General features: G+C 39.0%; 2 pseudogenes; both read left to right on the forward strand.

Annotated features, from left to right (window-relative positions):
• The window catches only part of LOC119545199, a 41,453-nt pseudogene extending 16,790 nt beyond the window's left edge, over positions 1–24,663 (forward strand).
• On the forward strand, positions 17,554–19,081 carry LOC119505000 (annotated as a pseudogene).
• Positions 24,664–25,129: the final 466 nt, after the last annotated feature.

The raw sequence follows: 25,129 nt of genomic DNA on the forward strand, positions 1-25,129 counted from the left end.
TTTAGACAACCCTTTTTAGGTTCTAAAGAATTGGGGTAGCTGGTGGTGGATACCTGAAACTATCAAACTACAACCGAGAACCCATGAATCTCGAAGACAGTTGTATAAAAATGGAGCTTATGAGGGGTGACAATGGGATTGGGAAAGCCATAAGGACCACACTCCACTTTGTCTAGTTTATGGATGGATGAGTAGAAAAATAGGGGAAGGAAACAAACAGACAAAGGTACCCAGTGCTCTTTTTTACTTCAATTGCTCTTTTTCACTCTAATTATTATTCTTGTTATTTTTGTGTGTGTGCTAATGAAGGTGTCAGGGATTGATTTGGGTGATGAATGTACCACTATGTAATGGTACTGTAAACAATCGAAAGTACGATTTGTTTTGTATGACTGCGTGGTATGTGAATATATCTCAATAAAATGAAGATTAAAAAAAAAAAAGTAAAAAAAAAAAAAAATCCAGTCTGAGAAGGTCAGCCTTTGTGTCTTCTTTCTGCTCTTCATTGCTAGCCCATGTATCAGTGTCCTTGACTTCAGTCTTCTTCAGCTTAGCTTAGATTCCAACTAGGTGTGGTAACCTCAGTTGTATTTTTGGTATTTGAAAGTTACCCGAAACAACAGTTTCCTCTTTAGGCAAAGGTTTCTTTAATATTTTTTCAAAACATGTTACCGTATCATTGACAGTGACAATTGAGGATTGATATGGAGATATATTACAGTCTATGGTATCTGACATAACTACATAACTGCTGTTCTTTAAAGGAATTAATTCTAAGTAAGGAGATGAAACTGCTTTTCCAGTTAGTGGACATTTACTCCCAGTTTTATTGCCACAAGGTTGATGTAGATTAATTTCTTCACAAATAAGATAATCTCTTTCTTCACATTCTTTAGGTTCTAAATAATATAATTCAGAACATTCTTGACTAATATGGGTATAAGGTTGATGTATCTTTATTAAAGTGAGTTGAGTTCCTGTTTTTACTAGTTGGAAGTATACAGAGTTAATAGAGCAGATTGAAGTTTCCACTTACATTCTTCTTTACTAAGGCCTTGTAGTAAGGTTTTATGAAGATGCTGTAAAATGGCAATATTTCTTTGTTCTTTTCCTTTCGGTTGGAAGTTCTTTAATAGTTAAAGTAGGATCTTCTATTTGAGTTATAAAAATACATTTAATGAACTAACCACATTCTCTACATGATGTTTTTTAGCTTCAGCTATACACTTCTGATAGTTCAATAATAACATTATCATTTTCCAAAAAATATATATATTTTACAGGATACCCCTTAGGTTAGGATTCTTTGAGTCCAAGACCTGGTCTAGCTCCTTGTCCAGGGTTGGTAAGTTTTTATCTTTAGTATGAATAAAAGTACCTTGTTTCTGGTGCCCTGGCTCGTGTACGCATGGATACTGGGCTTATTTTGTTTAATTAGCAGTAACTTTCCATTTACTTATATATTGCAGAGATTTTTTCTTATTATTAACACATTGGATTACAAATATCCAATTCTTCATTAAAGCTTTTAGCTAAATACATGCTGTTTGTATTAAAATTGGTTCTTTGTCCATCATAGCTTCTTTGACAGCAAATTCTAGGGCACTTATTTCAGCATATTGAGCAGTATGATCCCCTAAGGGAACTCTCCATTGTTTAATAATGGAGAAATTAGGGCCAAATTTACCTTTCACTATTCTCGAATCAGCAGAATGTGTTTTCTGAGAATTAGGATTTGTCTAAAATTACATATTTTACATTGAGTTCAAAACCACTGATTGGTCATTAGAGTTTGTGTATTTTATATCATGTAGGAAGTAAATAGTGGAGTTACAGTGCAAAAATTATTGACTTCTATTTGTATGCCATTGTGGTTGGAGAATGTGTTTTGAGTATATTCAATTTTTTTTTTTTTAATTTCTTGAGGCTTGTTTTATGTCCCAGCTTATGGTCCCTTCTGGAGAAAGATCCGTGATCACTAGAGAAAAATGAGTGTCCTGGTGATTTGGGATGTAGGGTACTATATATGGCTGTTAAAATTCTCTATATCTCTTTCTCCTTTCTTTGTTTCTCTGTTGTTAGGGCTCCCTTTAGTATCTGAAGTAGGGCAGGTCTTTTATTGGCAAAGTTTCTCAGCATTTGTTTGTCTGTGAAAAATTTAAGCTGTCCCTCAAATTTGAAGGAGAGTTTTGCTGGATAAAGTATTCTTGGTTGGAAATTTTTCTCTCTCAGAATTTTAAATATATCATGCCACTGCCTTCTCGCCTCCATGGTGGCCGCTGAGTAGTCACAACTTAGTCTTATGTTGTTTCCTTTGTATGTGGTGAATTGCTTTTCTCTTGCTGCTTTCAGAACTTGCTCCTTCTCTTCAGTATTTGAGAGTCTGATCAGAATATGTCTCGGAGTGGGTTTATTTGGATTTTTTCTATTTGGAGTTCACTGGGCATTTATACTTTGTGTTTTTATATTGTGTAGAAGGTTTGGGAAGTTTTCCCCAACAATTTCTTTGAATACTCTTTCTAGACCTTTACCCTTCTCTTCCCCTTCTGGGACCCCAAAGAGTCTTTAGTTTGGACGTTTTATTTTATCTATCGTATCCCTGAGATCCATTTTGATTTTTTCAATTTTTTTCTCCATTCTTTCTTTTGTTCTTTCATTTTCTGTTCTGTGGACTTCTAGGACATTGAGATGTTGTTCAGCTTCCTCTAGTCTTGTATTGTGAATATCCAGAGTCTTTTTAATTTGGCCAACAGTTTATTTCTATAAGATCTTCTATTTTTTTATTTACTCTTGCAATGTCTTCTTTATGCTCTTTGAGGGTCTTCTTTATGTCGCTTATATCCTGGGCTATGGTCTTCTTGATGTCCTTTAAATCCTTTGCCATGTTTTCATTCCTCGATTTTAGTTCTCTGATTAATTTTGCCAGGTACTGGGTCTCTTCTGGTATCTTGATTTGTGTGTTTGGAGTTGGATTCTCCATATCATCTGGTTTTATCATATGCATTAAGATTTTCTGTTGTTTTTGGCCTCTTGGCATTTGCTTTGCTTGATAGGGTTCTTTCAAGTTGTAAAAAAAAGTACCAATCTAATTTTTCAGAAACACAGTTTGGTGGTGTACACTTTCTCTAACTAACCAGCAGATGGCGTCTGTGAGTCACCTATACCCCTCAAGTCAGTTCTCCACCTTGTCCCCACAGTGTGTGGGGAAATGATTCTTGTGGGGTTCAGTTGGAGAACTCAGTTTGGGTGTGTTGCTGGAGCCGTCCGCCCTGAATGTGGGGCCTGTGTACGGATGGCCAGGGAGGAAGTACAGTTTTAATATTCAAATCCCCCAGGTTCCCGGGGATTCAAGGCCGCCGCAAGAGTCTAAGCCTTCATTTCATTTCAGCCCCAGACCCTCTCTCTCACTGTCCCACCAACCACCAGACTTGGCGTAGTGTCCCTGGGTTCTCCGAACGGGTCCCCCCGCCCAGCCACGATCCTCCAGGACCTCTGCCGAGGGAATGCTGTGCTACGTTACCAGTGCACGTCATCCCTCAAGGGAAGCCCTGGGCCGCTGGGCCATGCAGGGGTGCTTTCAGCCTGATGCAAAGATGGCCGAACGGGGCATCTCAACCCCCCCCTCCTTGCACAGTTCCTCCTTCCCAACTCCGGAACAACTGGCGGGGCTCTAGGCTGTGGGCATGGCCCCGGGCAGGAGTTTATCCAGCCCTCCGGGGAGCCAGCTGCTAGCCGCAGGGTTTCTTTCCACTTCCAGCTCTCCCCTCCATTCCCGCGGCCCCAAGGGTATCTACAGCGGGTTATCTTCCAGGCCAGACATCAAGAGGCTGGCCCAGCTCCCTCTTGCTGTGTTTTACTGCGTGGTTCCCACTATCGCAACTGCAGCCGCTCCTGGGTTTTTCCCTTTTTTTTTTTTTTAAAAGAGCCCGTCGGTCTCCAAATGGCAAACCCTGGCTTCCCCAGACCGCTACATGGCTGCAAGTCTTCCAGCCAGCTTATTCACTCGTTTCAGAGTTCAGACTTCCGGTTTCACCAAGTATACGGCGCCTCTGGAACTAGGAGACCTCGTCCAGCTGGCACATCACTGTAACCGGTATTCTGGGTCACTTTCTGGTTTTCTCTAGTGTTTTTCACGGAGGTGTTTTTTCTCCCTGTCTCACCTAGCCGCCACCTTAGTTTCTCCAATGCTGTACTGTTAATGAAATCTTGAGGTAACTTTGTTCCTTCCCATGTTTAGAGAGGTTAGAACTCTTAATAATATCATTTTTATATTCCCCAAGTGGTAATTTAATAGTAAGTTCTGCTTCACAATTTGTTTAATCCAAGGCACAACCTTAGCAGCTATTAAAGCATAATCTAATTCTATGGGGATGACTTGCCCTACAACCTTATGTCCATCCACTTTAAAGGTTAAATTGTACATAGGCATTTTTTGCTTACCACGAATAGTTTGTATTTCCTCATAGTCTACTGGATCATCATCTTTAAAAAATTCTTTTGGAAAACAAGAAACCTCTGCCATTGATTCATTATATCCTTTAAATATTTTGCCCCTGTGCCGGACCTGAAGTTCCATCATGAGACGAAGTATGAGAGGAAGGTGAATGTACTTTTTGCACCAAGTGCACAGTCCTGTTATTTCCTCCTGACCTACGGGGCTGTAGATTACTTTGAGCTCCCCTGTCTTTTGACTGGTCTTGTGGTGGTTGTTTTTTTTTTTTTTTTTTTTTTTTTGATGTTCACATTGTCTATAGGGATTTCGAGAGCTTCCCTCTGGTCTATCAAACCAATGAGGATGACTTACATTGGGTCTTAGAATATAGTATCTCAGTTTTCTGGGAGGATCTTCTCCATGATTCTGAGGTTGTTGTTGTTTTTGGTCTTGTGATCCTTCTTGGTCCTATTGTCCTCTATTACCTCCAGAGTTCCCTCTATTTTTAGGAATAGGGGATGCTTGTGGAGATTGTAGATGATTTTAGGATGGATGAGAGGATTTGAAGCCTCTATTTTGAGTCCCTGTTTGTTATTGTCTTCTTCTGTTGCCTCCCTGTTGATTTGAACGTTGTTGAGACCCTGGTGGATGTTGCATAGGTTGTCCAAGAACGTTAAGTCCAAGAGTTTGATATACTTCAGTGACAATTTCAGGAAAAGGACTTGCTTTAGCATTATCTTCTGCAAGTATATCTATGGGCTTGAACATCAACTACTGCTGCTTTCCCTGGAAGCAATGGTCGAACTGTGCCACTAACTAGGGCATAGACATCATTAGAGAACATCATCCCCATAGTAAAAGCCCCTATAACACCATCAGAATTAGCAATATCCTTCAACACAGTGGGCAAATGATGTAGTACCAGAGTTCCATGAGCTCTTTGATAAATAGCAGATATGGTGCTATTCCAATCCTGTGCTTCTTGATCTGTGACATGCAATGTGGCATGTGAAGCTAATAAAAGATTAACAACCCGTCTTTGCATAGGTCCTTTGTTAGTAGGCATTACATCTTCTATAGCTTGTGCATTTTGTCCGAGCCATAAGGCTATGGCCTGTGAGTCATTGGGTGTAGCTCCTTTAAGAGCTCTAAGATGATTCATAGGCAAGGCTAATGCTCCGGGTTGAGGTTGTATAATAACCTGTGGCTGAAGGGGAGGGTTTTGTGGCTGAGGTGCCCCCATAGCTTGCTATTGTTGAAATCTACATTTTATTTCTCTCAGAAGTGCTACTTCCTCTTGTATCTGCTGGTTATTTAATATTGCTAATTAAGCCATCGCTATGGGTAGGAAATGACACCTTAAATCATCCCCTGGCAACTATATTCTCCACTTAAAAAATGGCAATCCTCTAGTTTGGCCATTAATTGTGATAAGAAACTTTCAGTAAGATATCTATAGTTAAATCAACAGGTCTAGGTGCAGGTGTGTAGGCTGGTTGTGGTAACGGCTGTCCCTTTCCATCCTGAAGATCAATTGGAATTCTAGTAAACCTCCTGCCTACTCTTTATGGCCCTGCATCCATTCTTACTGTAAGAATATCCTGATGCCCTGGAGTCCTAGCTCCTGATAGCCCTATTAACACTTGTAATCCTGCAACATCTAAATTTTGACGTTGAGCCATTACTTTAGACAGTGCCTGAAGTTCCTAGGGAAAATCAACCAAGGTACAAAATCAAAATTATTCTTGTCTCGAGCCCCACATTGGGCGCAAATTGTCGTGGGTTCATCTCTTTACACCTCAGACCTGTGATCTCTGTTAGAAAAGTCCTGACTGAGCCTTTTCAGGTCGTGATTCAAAGGGTTTGGACTTCATCAAGTAACCTCCCACTCAAATAAGAGTATAGGGACAGGCAATAATTTGAAGTAGAGAGCACTCAAGACAAGAATTCAACTTTAACACATTTTTACTAAAGGAGAACTTAAGGTGAAAGGAACAAGTTTACAATGTAAAAAATTAATTGATACATTACCAAGCCTGTGAGCTTCCACTCCTCCAGATGGAGCTGGACATGAGATTGGAGAGCTCCACCTTGTATGGGTTACAGAAAATTTATAGCATCTTGATTTAGAGTACTTTTAATTAAGTCATATTCTATTTTTACATTAAATGATGCATTGTGAACACAAGTGACTCTTGAAGCAAAACGATTGGTTCACGATCAAAGGAGGGTATCCACAACATTATTAGAGACTTAGCCTTGAATGCTTGTAAAACTCCACTGATAATATTTTTACTAATTAAGCTATGACTTCTGTAAGAGCAATTAACATACTTCTACTTGCATAAAATCTAAAAATTAGAAAAGAGACTACTTACTTGTCTCTAACTTGTTTATAGTTTTCTCATTGTATGATTATTTAGCCATTGCATTATGTTGATAAGCATATATTTGATTAGGACTGTATTCAACCTTGCTACATTATTTATGACTTATCTATGATTAAAGTAACAGCTGCAGCCCCATCCTGTTTTCACAGAGGACCAGATAATTACATGTTATCTGTATCTAAGAAGGTTGAGAGGACTCTTCTGCTTTCTTGAAAATATTCACTGCTTTTTAAACTGTTTAGCTTCTCCTTCAGTATAATCTTCTAATATAAGACTTGAATGATATGAATCATCTGTCCCAGTTATTATAGTAAGGCCTTTCCACTTTTTATCATTTGGAAATTGTACTTGAGTGTTTTAAAAGTTCTGTTTAATTTAAATATGCTTCTATATCAGAAGGAATGGTTTGTTCTTCACTATCAGAACAGAAAACATCAGGTGGTATATGAGAGCATCATAGAGAGAAGGAGTCAGCACCCTCATTATCAGATTCCTCAGTAAACAGGAGATGGTATTTGTACTGGTTTGTATGTATTGTGTCCCCCAGAAAAAGCCATGTTCTTTGATGCAATCTTGTGGGGGCAGACATATTAGTGTTGATTAAGTTGGAACGTTTGGATTGCATTGTTTCAGTGGAGATGCACCCCACCCAACTGTAGGTGATAACTCTGATTGGATAATTTCCATGGAGGTGTGGCCCCAGGCATTTAATGTGGGCTTTGATTCATTCACTGGAGCTCTATAAAAGCTCAGACAGAAGGAGAAAGCTTGCTGCAGTCAAGAGAGGCACTTTGAAGAATGCATAGGATCTGAGAAACTGCAGTTTAGATACATTTTGGAGATGGCCTTTGAAAGCAGACTTTTGCTCCAGAGAAGCTAAGAGAGGACAAATGCCCCAGGAGCAACTGAGAGTGACATTCTGGAGAGAAGCTGCAGCCTAGAGAGGAATGTTCTGAGAAAAGCCATTTTGAAACCAGAACTTAGAGCAGACTCCAGCCATGTGCCTTCCCAGCTAACAGAGGTTTTCTGGATGCCATTGGCCATTCTTCAGTGTAGGTACCCTTTGTTGATGGACACTTTATGGTCTTAAGACTGTCACTGTGTAACCAAATAAACCCCCTTTTATAAAAGCCAATCCATTTCTGGGGTTTTGCATTCCAGCAGCATTAGCAAACTAGAACAGCATTTCATAAGACTGAAAATTTGCTTTGTGTGTAACCATCTGTACCAGTCTGAATGTATTGTGCCCCCCAAAATGCCGTTATCTTTGATGCAATCTTGTGTGGGCAGACATATTAGTGTTGATTAGATTGTAATTATTTGAGTGTTTCCATGGAAATGCGACCCACCCAACTGTAGGTGATAACTCTGATTGGATGATTTCCATGGAGATGTGGCCCCACCCATTCAGCATGGGCTTTAATTAGTTCACTAGAGCACTATATAAGCTCAGACAGAAGGAGCGAGCTTGCTACAGCCAAGAAGGACCCTTTGAGGAATGCACAGGAGCTGAAAGAGCAGCTGCAGATGAGAGACTTTTTGAAGACGGCTGTTGAAAGCAGACTTTTGCTCCAGAGAAGCTAAGAGAGGAAAAATGCCCCAAGAGCAACTAAGAGTGACATTTTTTGAGGAACTGCAGCCTAGAGAGGAACATCCTGGGAGAAAGCCATTTTGAAACCAGAACTTGGAGCAGACTCCAGCCATGTGCCTTGCCAGCTAAGAGAGGTTTTCTGGATGCCAATGGCCTTTCTCCAGTGAGGGTACTCTTTGTTGATGGACACTTTACGGCTTTAAGACTGTAACTGTGTAACCAAATAAACCCCCTTTTATAAAAGCCAATCGATTTCTGGTGTTTTGCATCTGGCAGCATTAGCAAACTAGAACAAGATATCCTGCGATACTTTCATCCTTTTGCTGTAATAAGTTTTAGCCATGAGTATGACTGTATGCTGAGTTCTGTGTATCCTGCTAGTGAATTGTTGAATCTGGAAGTGGTCTTGGGAGCCCCCTACACAGGGGTATACTGGCTTGCTGCAGCTGTGCAGCTCCAAAAAAAAAGACTATGCATGGAAAACTATGCATGGAAAAGGCAACTCAGGTCAATGAATGGAGTTGCATGTTGAGGTGCTTGCCCAAAAATGCCCCCAAAATGTACCTTGTTGTATTTCTTATTGCATTTTCATGACAGTAGCCAAGGATTGGCAGTATAGTTTAGTGCCTGGCAGCAGGAAAATTATGGAAAATTGGATGGCTCTGTGGGAATGAACATGATGGCAACAGAGTGAACAAGACCCATGCCTCCTGTTTGCAACCCATGTGGATGCCCATAGGAAAGAATCCTTTGAGAATGAATGTCACTGGAATCAACATGCTGATTAGACCTGTGCTGCGCAGGTAAGAAGCATAGCCACCTGGATCAACTATCACAGATGACTTCGTAATCAATCTATAATTCAGGACTGAGCTCCAAAAGAAGAACTAGTGATTTCAGCACATGAATCTTTCTAGCACAAGGAAGCCTGGCAAATGTGCCTGAACTGCCAGCTTCACAGTTGAGTAGCAAAGACAACTCTGGGACGCCTAGTCTGGTGCACTGAATCTGGCTCACTTTGGGAAATAAACTACATAATTAAACCTTCTCACTCTTCTTTTTTTTAATTTCCATGTCCATCCTTGGGAAACTGGGCTAGTGGAATTTGTGAGTAGTAAAGCAGAGCCAGGGGATGGGAGAATCTAACCTGGTGTTTCTTTTGCTGCCCAGCTAAACTTGCTGGTTTTGGGCAATTTAGGATAATGATGATAATGATCATTACTATGAGTGCTTCTAGCGTGGCCTGTGTTAGGAGGTGGGTGATGTTCTAGGACAACACAGCATATACAAGGAAGAAATTGCTGAGCCACTTATGAATGGCTCTGAGCATATGGTATAAGACAAGGGGAGAACTGGTAAAAGGGTGAAGAGATTTCTGCTGGGACTGGTCATATTGAGCATATGGCAGTTTAAGGATAGCAACAACCTTACCTGGGTGGGGGTGGGTGGGTAGGGAACACCTTAGGTCCTGGGAGGTCAGAGGTGGGGATTGAACCGTTAACTCTCCCAGCTCTGTCTACAGTGCATCTGCTGCCACCACCCTCAACTTGATTGCTAGCAAATAGGGATCTTAATCTAAGCACTCTTAGAAGCCAACAAGCAGCTGCTGACTCCAGGAATTAACACCCTCCACTTAAGACAACAGAGTAGGATGAAAATTCTGGGCACTGATCTGATTCCCTTTAGCTTCATTATATTCACAGACTTTGACCTAAATTTAACTGATTTAACAAGATGTCAGAGTGAGATGCTTCAGGGTTCTGTCCCTGCACAGAATTTTTAAACAAATGAAAGCTGGCAGAACCATCTTCTCAGAGCCCCAGAAGAGAGTTAAAGGGTTGCTGTAACTAGTCAAGCACCAAATTAAGAACAAGGCAACTTAAAAATGGTAGGAAAACCTCATAGTGTCATTGGCTGGCCCTTTCCCCACCACTTCCCTGGCTCAGTGTGGAGTCAGCCCATGCTTCCAGTGCAGGTCCCAGGTTCTGGTTCCACAGGGAGAAGAGTAACCCTAAGCTACCTATTGGAGTACATGTATGTCTGTATCAAGCTGGTGGCAGCCTGAAGGACTGAACCAGGACATTCATCTCTGGCTTGCCAGTTCCAGAACTTGTGCTAGACCTAGAAGCAGCTCACAGGGCAGCTAAAATGCTGCCAGAAAACAATCAAAGAGCAGCTGCCTGGGAAAAGGATTACCAGTTTTAAGACATACAATACAGTGCCTGGGACCAAGAGGAAATACTATTTCTTGGGGTAAGAAGGACATCTGGATCTGTGTAAATGGGGGAATTCCTAATGTTATGTGTGGATGCCCAGGCCAAGACATGTACCCAGAAAAGGCCAGAGAGGATCATATGCTTTTGCCTGCAGCTGTTCTTTAGGCCCATTGTAAGGCTGGCTAAGCTCTGAAGGAGAGCACTGAACAGAGCCAATCTGCAAAGACCGGGGAAAGTGTTTTCTTTTTTCCTCTTCTTTTTGGTTGTTATCTCCTAGAATTCAAGGAAATCTCTGTCATAACATTTGCTGGATACAGCCTTAAGGGACACACACTTCAGTGACTAAATTTCAGAGTTAACACAGTAAAATATTAAAATGTCCAATATGCAACAAAAAGATTCCAAGGCATACAAAGAAATAGGAAATGATCGTCCATTCAAAGGAATAAGAGAAAATGCCTGAAACCATCAGTGAGGAATCTCAAACTTTGGACATCTAAGACAAAGACTTTTATAAAACTGTCCTAATTATGCTTAAAGAATTAAAGGAAAACCCAGACAAAGGACTAAAGGAAATAAGGAAGGTGATTATGGTAGATTAAAGGACTAAAGGAAATAAGGAAGGTGATTATGGTAGATTGAGTTATATACTCGGGGGGAAAATGTCCTTAATCTTAATCCGATTCCTGTGGCTGTGAACCCATTGCAAATAGGACCTTCTGAAGATATTATATTTAGTTAAGGTGTGGCCAACTGAATCAGGATGTGTCTTAATCTGTTACTGGATACCTTTTACAGAGAGAAAGCCATGGGGAAGAGCCAGAAATAAGAATTCAATGGGAACCTAGAAAAGAAAGGAGAGGATGTTGGCATTAGGAAAGCTAAGGGACCCAGGGATTGCCAGCCTGTCAGAATGCAACTGACACCAGGAGGAAGCAAGCCTTCTATCCTCTGAAACTGTGAGCCAATAAATTCCTGTTATAAGCCCAAACCAGCTTGTGCTATTTGTATTTGCAGCTGGGAAACTAAGACAGTGATATACAAACAAAATGAGAATTTTAGTAAAGAGATAGAGATCATAAACAGGAATACTGGATCTGAAGACCACACTAATTGAAATAAAAAATTCCCTAGAAGAGTGCAACAGAAGATTGAAGCTGGCAGAAAAAAGAATCAGTGAAATTGAAGATAGGACAATTGAAATTAAACAGTCTAAGGAGCAGAAAGGGAAAAGAATGAAGTGAGCAGAGCCTTAGAGACCTGTGGGATGCCATGAAGTATACCCAATATATATACATATTATGAGTGTGCCAGAAGGAGTGAGAGAAAGGGGAAGAAAGAATATTTAAAGAAATAATGGCTGAAAGCTTCACAAATTTAACAGAAGACACATCCATGAAGATCAATGAACTCCAATCAGGATAAACACAAATAGATCCACACTGAGACATATTATAATCAAGCTGTCAAATGCTAGGAAAAGAAAGAATCTGAATGCAGCAAGAGAGTAGCAACATATCACATACAAAAGAGTTTCAAGAAGATTAAGTGCTGTTTTCTCATCAGAAACCATGGAAGCAAGAAGGCAGTGGGATGATGTATTTAAAGTGTTGGAAGAAAAAAAATTGCCAACCAAGAATTCTATACTGGAAAAACTCTCCTTAGAAAATGAGGATGAGATTAAGACATTCCCAGGTAAACAAAAGCTAATGGAGGTTGTTACCAGTAGGCTAGCCCTAGGAGCAATGCTAAACTGAGTTCTTCAGGTTGAAAGGAAAGAAAGAACACCAGAGTGAACTCTGTGAAAAATGTAAAATAAATGGTTTATAATGTAGAATGTAGAGGATTTAGTGATAGACAGGAAATAGTGAAGGAGGAATGATATTCGAATAAGAACAGATAAGTTATGGAAGGTAAACTTAATGTTACGAGAATGCTCGGGAATGACTACGGTTTGTTAAGTTTTGAGAGGTATGGTAGGAACAAGTTGGCAGCAATGTAGTTATTTTAGATTAATTGTTTTTCTTATTCCTTTGTTTGGTTATAGTTTATTTTCTTGGGGTATGGTAGGAACATGTTGGAAGCAATGTCGTTATTTTAGCTTATTTGTTTTTTCTTATCCCTTTGTTTTGGTTTTGTTTGAAAGGTTTTATTTTTATTGTTTGTTTTTTAATTTTTTGATAAAGTTGAAAAAAAACAATGAATGACTGTTAAAAAAAGTAAATAAGTAAATGAACAATGGGGGAAGGAAGGGAATGAAATGTTTTAGTTCTTTTTTATTTTAATTTTAATTTTAGTTTTTGAAGTAATAAAAATGTTCAAAGATTGATTGTGGTAATGAATGCACAACTATATGATGATACTATGAACAAATGATTGTACACTTGGAGGACTGTATGTTATGTGAATATATCTCAGTAAAATTGCATTTAAGAAAAAAAAAAGCCACTCCATTTCTGGTATTTTGCAAATGGCACCATTAGCGAACCGGAACATCTTCTACATTACTAAGGCTTTCTCTTTAATTGCTCCCAAACATTAAGGTGCAGAGGAAATTCTGAATTAAACCAACAATATTTCCACTGTTATACTGGCATAGGCCTATATATGAATGGCCCAGGAGCTAATTCCTGTTAAAAAAACTGTCTAGGGATATAACAGAAGAGACTGTATATCCACTGACACCTCACTTTGCTTCTGTTCCATGTGCACCTCTTCATCTTTACCAGATCATTTGCCACAGATTCTCCATTTGTCTTTTGGTTACCTGAAGGAAAGCTGATACTAGTTTTTTCAAGGCCATATGTGAACTAGATCCCAAGTTCTCCCATGTTTGGGAATCAGTTTTTCCAAAGACCGTTGCTACTGAGACAGCAGAAGACAACATTATGCCTCCCTTCCCTCTAAAGGAGGCATAATATTGTCTGAATGAAGCCGCTTTTTCACATGGTCAGACTTGAAGAGGATTTAGTGTTAGTGAGGCTCTTAGTTATCAGGTCCACCCCCAAGTCAAGTGAGCAAAGATTAGCTGTGGACTCCATATTAGAAAGCAGAAAATCTTGTATTTTTCCTTATTCTAGCTACCCATTTTCTAAACAACAAAATAAGATGTCCATGAGACTAAAGATGCAAACTCTGAATATTCCTTGTCTTTCATTAACCCATTAAATAGGTATTCATGAGCACCTGCCACACACCATGAATTGTGTGAGGTACTAGAGATAAATGTGTACACAGTAAATATGGCCTTGCCTGCATGGAGTGCCTCATTAGCGCCACTGAAAAGACTGCCCCCACCACTGACAAAACCATTTCTGTCAACCTAATTTCATTAGCTACATAAAGTATGAGAAGATTAATTATCTAGCAGCTGTATTGCTTAGTCTGCGTGATTGCTTGTTACTTTCACGTTGGGTAATGCTTTCTCAGCACAGTTTTTTCTACAAGAGTGTCTCTTGATAAAAGCCACATTTATGTTCACTGCTATTTCAGCTTCACTTTTCTTTAGACCTAGACTTAGCATTTAAAATGTTGAAGGATATCAGACAAACCCAAACTGAGAGGCAGTTTATAAAATCACTGATCTAAATGCTGCAAAATGTCCGTCATAAAAGACAAAGACTAGAGAAGTGTTCCCAATCAAAGGAAGATTAAAAGACAAGACAACTAAATGTAATATGCAATCCTGAACTGGATCCTGTACCAAGAAGTAAATAAAAGTAAGTAAATAAATAAATATTATAAAGGACATTACTAGAAAAATTAAATAAATTGGAATACATATTGTAGGTTAGAACAAAGTATTATATCAACATTACATTTCCTGTATTTGATAATGCTACGGTGGTTATATAAGAGATTATCCTTTTTCTTAGGAAATATACACAGAAGTATGATGCTGTAAGTAACCCCTTGCAAATGGTTCAAAAAATACAAATAATAAATGTGTATGTATGTTTGTGTAAAAGTGTATACGTTTGCAGAGAGAAAGAGAACAATAAAGTAAATGTGGCAAAATGTTAAAATTTGGTGAATCTGGGAAAAGGGTATACAGAAGTTCTTCATTCTATTCTTGCAACTTTTCTACAAGTTTAAAATTATTTCAAAAGTAAAAGAAAAAAAGTCATAGGAAATATGTATCAATTCATATTCCAAACATCTTTTTTACTAGGCAATCCAGATATATGTTATCAAAACCCTTAAAACATCCATTGCCTTTAAGCTAAAGACTCTACTTTATGAACTTTTTGTGAGGAATTAATTGGAGGCAAGAATCAGGTATGTGCAGAATATCCTTATTTTATCATTATTTGATTGCTAAAATTTTGAAAAATTAAGTAACCCTAGTGGTGTTATGACTAAATCAATTTTGGGATACAATGCTGCAATAAAAAGATTGCTGTAGTATAGGATATTTATTGTCATAGAAAACACTAACCACCATATTACTAAGTTTAGAGAAGCAGCAAAACAATATCTATGTTTCCACCTTGTAAAAAATATGTACATATTTATAAAGAACAAAACCTAGAAACACATACAGCCCAATTTTAGTAATTTTATTAATGGTTCCTTTTAAGTGTCGGGTTAAGTGATATATGTTTTGTTTCTAATTTGTGCTTTTATTTATTTTTTTAAATATCTGCATTTCATATATATTACTCTAGTCATTAGAAAAAAATTATTAAAAATTAAATCTCCACGAGGCTAAACCTGCTTATAATTGTGCCTAAGAGTCTCCCCTGAGTGCCTCTTTTTTGCTCAGATGTGGCCCTCTCTCTCTAACTAAGCCACCCTGGCGGGTGAACTCACTGCCCTCCCCCCTATGTGGGACCTGACTCCCAAGGGTGTAAATCTCCCTGGCAACTCAGGATATGACTCCCAGGGATGAATCTGGACCTGGCATCATGAGATTGAGAACATCTTCTTGAACAACAGGGGGATGCGAAATGAAACAAAATAAAGCTTCAGCGGCTGAGAGATTTCAAATGGAGTCAGGAGGTCACTCTGGAAGACATTCTAACGCACTACATAGATAATACATTTTAGGTTTTAATGTATTGGAATAGCTAGAAGTAAATACCTGAAACTACCAACCTCCAACCCAGTAGCCTTGACTCTTGAAGATGACTGTATAACAATGTAGATTACAAGGGGTGACAGTGTGACTGTGAAAACCTTGTGGATCACACTCCCTTTATCCAGGGTATGGATGGATGAGTAGAAAAATGGGGACAAAAACTAAATGAAAAATAGGGTGGGATGGGGGGGATGGTTTAAGTGTTCTTTTTCAATTTTATTTTTTATTCTTATTTTGATTCTTTCCAGTATAAGGAAAATGTTCAAAAAAATAGATGGGGGTGGTGAATGTACAACTATATGATGGTACTGTGAACAGTTGATTGTACACCATGGATGACTGTATGGTATGTGAAACTATCTCAATAAAACTGAATTTAAAAAAATTAAATCTCCATGATACTTTATAATATGGGAGTCTGGAAGGTAGTTTCATACTTCACCCAGTTAAAGATGTAGGGTTGGGTTTAAGGAAAAAGAAATTAACATTATTGGTCAGTTTACATGGTACTAGATGTTCAACAAGTATGCATCAAGGCAGCATATAAAAATGACACCTTGGGTATAAGGAATAAGCACACCCACTCGACCCTCCCATTGTATACAACTAAAAATACTGGACAGAATAGACAGAGAAGTTATCTGGGGATTCTGAAAAGTAAATAATATCAGGCAAATTGGAGAAAACTAGAATTCAAAGCACCACTGAAGTGGAGGTGACCTTACCATTTTTTTTCTCATATCAATGAAGTCCAAAACCTGAAATGACACATTGTGTGGTTAGAGAGAGCTCAAGGAGAAGCCCTCTAGTGCAGGCTAGTGAAGTAGGAAAGGGGTCTCTGGTAGTGACAGTGGTAGGGGACATAGCACTGAGGGAGGGGAACTTTCCTTTCTAATTGAGGTCCAAAAGATTGCCTTTTTTATCTTCTGTCTTCCCATCACTTGGTCTTGGATATGTCTGCATCCAGGGAAAGTGTGAAGAAGGAAAGGGGTCTCTGGGAGTGACAGTGGTAGGGGACATAGCACTGAGGGAGGGGAACTTTCCTTTCTAATTGAGGTACAAAAGATTGCCTTTTTTTATCTTTCTTTCTTCCCATCACTTGGCTTTGGATGTGTTTGCATTCAGGGAAAGTGTGCAGCAGAGCAGGTTAAATGAAACCCAAAATTCTGGTCAGAGGACCAGAAAAGGAGCAGGCAGCTGAAAAGCACAGGAGAAACCACAGAGAAGGAAAAGATTGGGAAAGTGATTCCAAAAAGCTCTTTATGAACTCCTAGGCTCAACCCCAACCTGGATATGCATGGATCTGATTATAAATAGCACAACAAAATCTTTCACAGCTTTAACAAGAAATTGATACCTTCCCAGGTTCCACATTGGCTACTATGTGACCCACAAGCAGGACAGATCCAAATAGCACTACTAAGGTTTTGAAAATGGAACTGACATGGAAACCACACCAACAGAAGGCTGAAACTTGTAATCTAAACCAAACTGGGTCAATATCCTGCTAAAACAAAATAACATACTCCATAGGATTTAAACAAGACCCAGGGTCTCATAACATCATGCTTATAATGTCCAGAATACAATCTAAAATTACTTGATATATGAAAACTCACATTGGAAAAGACAATCAACAGATGCCAAAACTGAAATGACACAGATGTCAAAATTATCTGACAAAGACTCTAACACAGCTATTATTAAAAAGCTCCAACAAGTATAGGTGACCACTCTTGAAATGAATGGAAAGATAAAAAGTCTTAGCAGTGTCTTTCAGATTTAGTGGCGACAGCGGCAGCAGCAGACCTTTGGCTCTGATCCAGGCTGCAGATTCCAGAATTCTGGAAGCAGGAAGCATCTCCAAAGTCAGGGCAGGTCAGGCAGGAGCCAGGAGATAGTGACGATGACTTCAGCAGTACCAGTGGACATACAAGATGAGGTGACCTGCCCCATCTGCCTGGACCTCCTGACAGAACCCCTGAGCATAGACTGTGGCCACAGCTTCTGCCAAGCCTGCATCACAGGGAACAGCAGGCAATCAGAGATCAGCCAAGAAGGGGAAAGCAGCTGTCCTGTGTGCCAGACCAGCTACCAGCCTGGGAACCTCCGGCCCAATTGACATCTGGCCAACATAGTGGAGAGACTCAGGGAGGTAGTGTTAGGCCCAGGGGAGCAGCCAAAGTTAATTCTTTGTGCACACCATGGAGAAAAACTCCAGCTCTTCTGTAAGGAGGACAAGAAGGTCGTTTGCTAGTGCTGGGAGCGGTCTCAGGAGCAACGTGGTCACCACACATTCCTCATGGAGGAAGTTGCCCATGAGTACCAGGAACAGTTCCAGGAGTCTCTGAAGAAACTGAGGAAAGAGCAGCAGGATGCTGAGAATCTGTAAGCTGTTATCAGAGAGAGGAGGGCAACCTGGAAGAATCAGCTAGAGCCTGAGAGACACAGGATCCAGACAGAGTTTAATCAGTGGAGAAGCATCCTGGATAAAGAGGAACAGTGGGAACTGAAAAGACTGGAGAAGGAAGAGAGGAAGGAGTTTAGTATTACAGAAGAAGCTGAGGTTGAACTGGCCCAGCAGAGCAGTCTCTGAGAGAGCTCATTTCAGATCTGGAGTGTCAGTGCCAGGGGTCTGCAATGGAGCTGCTGCTGGATGTGAGTGATGTCATGACAAGGAGTGAGTTCTGGACCCTGAGGAAGCCTAAAGCTCTCCCCAACAAGCTGAGGAGTGCATTTCGAGTCCCAAATTTGAAAACGATGCTGCGAGTGTTTAGAGAGCTGACAGATGTCCAAAGCTACTGGATGGACGTGACTCTGAATCCACACACGGCTAATTTAAATCTTGTCCTGTCTAAAAACCGGAGACAGGTGAGATTTGTGGGTGCTAAGATGTATGAGCCTTGCTATCTGAAAGAATATTGTGCCACCAGTGTCCTGGGCTTCCAGCATTTCTCCTCAGGAAAGCATCACTGGGGGGTTGATGTGGCCAAGAAGACTGCCTGGGTCCTAGGGGTGTGCAGTGAATCAGTGGGGCCTACGTTACCTTTCAACCAGTATGCTGAGAATCAGAATATCCACCCCAGATTTCACCCTCAGGGTGGCTACTGGGTGATCGGGTTACAGTATAAGCACAAGTATAGAGATTACAAGGACACCTTCGCCTCCCTGATCCTTTCCGTGTCAGTACCCCCTCACCGCATTGGGATTTTCTTAGACTACAAGGCCGGCACTGTCTCCTTTTAAAATGTCACAAACCATGGCTTTCCCATCTACATTTTCTCTAAATATTACTTTCCTACTCCCCTTTGTCCATATTTCAATACTTGCACCTGTGCAGTCCCGATGACCCTGCGTCACCTGAGCTCTTGAACATTCTGCTGTCCCCACCCTCATCTGAGCAGTGCCCCTTGCCCTGAGGCTCATCTGTACCAAGTCTCTACCCTTTGACCTTCTATTTTTCTGCATTCTCATTCCTTTTCTTCTCTTGTGAACATTTACTTGATACTAGGATGCACCGATGTTAATAGTGAGTACTTTTGACTAACTACAGATTGTTAGGTGGGGGAGAAGGGGCTTTCAATATTTTACCATTAAGCATGGTATTTGATGTATGTTTTATTGTTATGATGCACGGAACCAAATTTAGGAAGTTCCCTTCTGTTGTTAATTTACTATAAAGTTTTTGGTACTGAATGGGAAATTGAATTTCAACTTGTTTTCTCTGTAATTACTGAAATAATAATGTAACTTTTTTATTCTGTTAATGTGGCCAAATACATTGATTTGTTTCAAATTTTAACTCTTCCCAAATTCCTGAAATAAAACTTTATTATTCTTCATTTAAAAAAAAAGTCTTAGCAAAGAAGTAGAAACCTATCAAGAGGCACAAAATAGAAATTTTTAAACTTTTTAGAGCTAAAATACAACAGCTAAAATTAAAATCTCACAATAGAATGGAAATAATGGAGAACAGAGCCAGTGAACTTGAAAACAGATGAACAGAAATTACCTGAACTGAACAACAGAGAGAAAAAAGACTAAAGAAAAATGAACAGGGGATCTAGGACCTGTGGAGAATACCAAAGTTTCAGAGTTTCAGAAACAGAGGAGAAAGATTAAGTACAAAAAATTATTTGAAGAAACAAATAAAAGTTTCCCAAATTTGGCAGAAGTCAATAACCTACAGATTCAAGAAGGTTGGCAGACACCAAATAGATAAACCCAATGATCTGGATAGTCACACCCAAACAAATCATATTCAAACAACTGAAGACACAGAAAATCTTGAAAACAGCCAGAGAAAAACAATGCATTCCTTAGAGATGAACAATGATTCAAATGACTGTGGAGGCAGAAGGAGGAATAACCTTTTTAAAATGATGAAAGAAAAGAGATGGCAACTCAGAATTCTATATCCAATGGAAATTTCATTCAGGAATAACAATGAAATAAAAATATACTCAGAAGAAAGAAAGATTGTAAGCAAACTGTGAAAAGTTAAGTATGTACATTATAATCTCTAGAGAAAACACTAAATAAAACTGAACACAGAGAGATATAAAAATGTAATCAATAAATTAAAGATTTTTATAAAAATACAATCAATAAATTAAAATGGAATATCAAAAACTGTTTAAAATCCCAAAAGTTGGCAGGAAAGAGAAAGAGAGGAGATAATAACTCAGGAAACAAATAGAAAACAGATAATAAAGCAGTAATAAGGAATAAAAATCTAAAATATCAATAACATGCTAACGTAAATGGTCTAAACACACCAATTAAAGGATAGATATTGTCAGAATGGATTAAAACAGCATGATTCAATTATATGATGTTGAACACTACTGAAGGCTCAGTTAAGAAAGTTCCCACTACCAAGCTCGCTCATTATAGTCGTTGGCAGGATCCCATGTCCCCAGCTCTTGGACTGAGAGCCTCAGTTCATCACTGGCTGTAGCCAGAGGCCTCTCTTGAGTTCTTTTTTTTTCTTTTCTTTTTTAAATTCAGTTTTATTGAAATATATTCACATACCATACAGTCATCCATCGTATACAATCAACTGTTCACAGTACGTTCATATAGTTATGCATTCATCACCACAATCTATTTCTGAACATTTTCCTTACATCAGAAAAAATCAGAATAAGAATAAAAAAATAAAGGTAAAAAAAGAACACCCAAACCATCCCCCCATCCCACCCTATTTGTCATTTAGTTTTTATCCCCACTTTTCTAACCATCCATCCACACACTAGACAAAAGGAGTGTGATCCACAAGACCTTCACAATCACACTGTCACCCCTTGCAATCTACACTATTATACAGTCGTCTTCAGGAGTCCAGACTACTGGGTTGGAGTTTGGTAGTTTCAGGTATTTATTTCTAGCTATTCCAATACATTAAAACCTAAGAGGTGTTATCTATATAGTGATAAGAATGTCCACCAGAGTGACCTCTCAACTCCACTTGAAATCTCTCAGCCAGTGAAAGTATTTCATCTCATTTTGCATCCCCCTTTTGTTCAAGAAGATATTCTCAATCCCACGATGTTTGGTCCAGATTCATCCCCAGGAGTTATATCCTGCATTGCCAGGGAGATTTACACCCCTGGGAGTCGGGTCCCACGTAGCAGGGAGGGCAGTGAGTTCACCTTCCGAGGTGGCTCAGTTAGAGAGAGAGAGGGCCACATCTGAGCAACAAAGAGGTACTCAGGGGGAGTCTTGAATTCTTTTCTATGTGGGCCTTGCCATACAGTAGCTCACAACATGACATCATGAGAGCAAACATCATGAGAGCAAACACATGAGAAGAGCCAAAAAACAGAACACTAAAAACTCTTATAAGCCTAATCTTGAAAGTGACAACCCATCACCTTTTTCATGTTCTATTCATTAGAAGCAAGTCACCATGCCCAGCTCATGTCCAAAGAAAGAGGATTTCATATGGTTGTGAGTAGCAGAAGGTGGGTGTGATGGTTTAAAACTGTATGTACCCCAGAAAATCATGTTCTTAAAGCTAATCCATTCCCGTGTGTGTAAACCTTATTATAAGCAGGTTTTCATGAGGTTACTTCAGTTAAGGTTGGCCCAAGGTAGGTCTTAATCTTATTTGAGTCCTTTATAAACATGATGAATACCGAGAAAAAGGAAAAACAGCCACAGAAGCGAGAAGCTGAAAACAATGAAGCCCAGAAGAGAAGGGAGAAACCAGCAGATGCTACCACGTGCTTTGCCATGTGACAGAGGAGTCCAAGATCACTGACAGTCAGTCTTCAGGAAGAAAGCACTGTCTTGATGAAGCCTTGATTTGGACATTTGCACGGCCTCAAAACTGTAGGCATGTAAGCTATTAAATTCCCATTGTTAAAATCCAACCCATTTCATGGTATACTGCTTTCAGCAGCCTAGCAAACTAAAACAGTGGGTATCACTGGTAGCCATTTCAGAAGCTGCCTACCACAGAAGGTCATTACATAATAATAAAAGGCTCAATTCACCAAGAAGACACAACAATCCCAAATGTGGAGGCACCTAACATCAGAGCTTCAAAATATGTGAAACAAACACTGTCAGAACTGAAAGGAGAAACAGAAAAACATACAATTACAGTTGGAGACTTTAGCCCTCTTCAGTTGTTATTGATAGAATTACTAGACAGATACTCAGCAAAGGTATTGCAGATTGAACACCACCATCAGACAAATGGATCTAATTGACAATTATAGAACACTACAACTAACAACAACAGAATTAACTTTTTTTTCCACTGTACATGGAACATTCACCAAGTTAGACATTTACTGGGTGATAAAACAAATCTTAATAAATTCAAAGGAATTGAAATCAGATGAAGAAATCAGTAACAGAAAGATAGCAGGAAATTTTCAAAACACTTGGATACGAAACAATATGCTTTCTAAATAATTCATGGACCAGAGAGGAAATCTCAAGGGAAATTAGAAAATATTAGAAAATATTTTAAACTGAATGAAAATTAAAATACATAATAAAATTTGTGGGATGCAGTTAAACAGCTTTAGGGGAAAATGTATAGTATTAAATGCTTATATTAGAAAGCATTTATATCAACAATCTAAGCTTCCACCTTATGTAACTAGAAAAAGAAGAGCAAAATAAATGCAAAGCAACCAGAAGATAAGAAATAATAAAGAGCAGGAATCAGTGAAATTGAAAACAGAAAAATAGAAAAAAATCAATAAAACCAAAAGCTGGTTCTTTCAGAAGATCAAAGAAACTCTAACAAGACTGTAAAAGAAAAAAAGAGCGATTTTGTCAGCAATTACGTAAATTCATGAGACAAGTTTTTATGTCATTATGGAAAAGTTTTCAATACTACCTCACCATGCTATCAAAAGCTCTTTCTATTTTGCATATCCATATCTAGATCTATCATGGAAACCAAAAATTATTTTTTTATTGTGGTAACATATATACAATAAAATTTGCCATTTAACCATTTTTGAAGTGTACAGTTCAGTGGCATTAATTACATTCACAATTTTGTAATACCGTCACCACCATCCATTACCAAACCTTTTTCTCCATCTAAAACAAACTCTGAACCCATTAAGCAATAATATCTAATTTCTCCTCCCCTCAGCCCCTGGTAACCTCTAATCTGCTTTCTGTCTCTATGAATTTGCCTGTGGGAAACCAAATTTAATGCTACTTTTGTTTGATAATTTTGTTTGATAATTGAAAATTTCAAAACTGATGTTCATGATGAAAGCCTCAGTGGTAACCACAGGATTAATGTGTCCAAAAGTATGTAATTTTACAGAGCTCACACTAGATGGCAGATTTTAGACAAGATTTTCTGAATTGCAAATTAAGGTTCTTCTGCAATCCCTGAGCCTAGCTGGTTGTTAGAGAAAGTGGTACCTTCCTCCTGACTTCCGATTTGTGGGTGGTGATCGAAACATATTGGTAGTGGAGATATTTGGGAACCTAGTTGCCAGGCAGCCAAATTAGAAGAGACAAACACCCATGGGGCTTCTAGGGGAGAAATGGAGCAAATTAATACCAATCACTAAAACCCTAGCCCTCCCAGATCCCTTCCTGCAATATTTTTTACCTTCTTTAAAAAAAAAAAAACAACAAAAAAAAACTACATGCTATATTTTTTCACTATAATTTGGAGGAGAGGGGCACATGTGGTGGATATTGGTTGCTGATCTTCCTGAATCCTTCTGATGACTTCAATAAATTGTTTAATACAAGTCTTTTTTATTTCATCTCTTCATTTTTTTCTCTCCTCCCAGCTTTTATAATTTTAATTTTGTTTTAAGCAAGTATTTACTAAGAACATAGAACTATTTGTGTAAATGGGGAGTGAAGTGGGGGTGTGGGATGTAAGGAAGGAGTGTATCATGCATTATAAGAAACCCTCTGTCCTTAAGGATACTGTAGTCTTTAAGAGGGAAGTAAGACAAGCTACAGAAATACCACAGTAAAAGGCAGAATGTGTGACTTGCCCATTTTGGTGATACAAGTGAAGTTTTATCAGATGCAAAGGAAAGAATAATTATCTAATTCTGGGTGAGCAGTGAAAGGGAAGAAAGTGTCATCTATTGAAGGTTAACTATATGGAAGGTATTGAGGTAAACAGTTTACATGGATTATTCAATTTCACTTATACCCTGTTAGATGTTTATTATGATACCCATTTTTCAGAAGAGGTAACTGAGTCTTAAGGAGGATAAGGAACCTGGGCAAGTTTCCACAGATGGGAAGTCGCAAAATCAAGAATTAAACCGAGGTGTGTCTGTCTCTAAGGATGGTATGTGAGAAGGTAACATTTGTTACTCTCTGTTTTTATTTTGGAAAACAGTTTATTGCATTTTTTTAAAAATATGAACTTTATATATGTTCATTGTAGACCAGAAGAATTTTAACTGGGAGGAAGGAAACAGACATCCGGGCACAGCAACAACAAAGACATGGAGGCTGGAGGAGGAGAAATAGTCGGTACTCAGGCTGACTGAAATGGGGGGAGCCTGTAGACTGATTCTGATTTCAGACCTAAAGAAATCTCTAGGAGAGAAGAAGAAAAAAAAAAAAAAAAAGACAAAGAGATCACTGAAATCTGCACAGAGACCAAACCTATGTCGATGTATCTAAAGGAAATTATTTTAGGGTTTTTCCATTGGCTCTCCATCTGTTCTAGGTTTCCCTGCTGCCTCTACATTATGTTATATCCACAAATATAAGGTAAATTGAGTGCTTAACACAGTGTTTGGCATACAGTAAGTGCTCAGTAAATGGTAGCTAGGAACTGGAGGATGATGAACTGGGGTAAAGGGAAGAGTGAAACCCTATGTCCTCACAGTCTGAAGTAGCAAGTTTTATAGATGGATAGCAATCTTGGACTAATCAGTCTCCGTGAGCATTTCACTG

This window comes from Choloepus didactylus, chromosome 10 (genome assembly GCF_015220235.1).
Source record: "Choloepus didactylus isolate mChoDid1 chromosome 10, mChoDid1.pri, whole genome shotgun sequence".
Taxonomy (NCBI): Eukaryota; Metazoa; Chordata; class Mammalia; order Pilosa; family Megalonychidae; genus Choloepus; species Choloepus didactylus.